The sequence below is a fragment of the Arachis duranensis genome, chromosome 9, assembly GCF_000817695.3.
Source record: "Arachis duranensis cultivar V14167 chromosome 9, aradu.V14167.gnm2.J7QH, whole genome shotgun sequence".
NCBI lineage: Eukaryota > Viridiplantae > Streptophyta > Magnoliopsida > Fabales > Fabaceae > Arachis > Arachis duranensis.
Genome location: NC_029780.3, coordinates 67038661 through 67038931, shown reverse-complemented (window position 1 = coordinate 67038931; position 271 = coordinate 67038661).

Genomic DNA, 271 nt, shown 5'->3' with positions numbered 1-271 from the left:
ATCCACAGATCCTGAGGTGTCAAGGAAAAGTCATCCCTGCACCAAGTGGCGAGCAAAAATGCCCTTTGTGGCAATTCTGGCGTTAAACGCCGGGCTGGTGCCCATTTCTGGCGTTTAACGCCAAGTTCTTGCCCTTTTCTGGCGTTTAACGCCAGTCTGGTGCCCTTTTCTGGCGTTAACCGCCCAGAATGGTGTCAGACTGGGCGTTAAACGCCCATCTGCTAGCCTTACTGGCGTTTAAACGCCAGCAGGTTCTTCCTCCAGGGTGTGC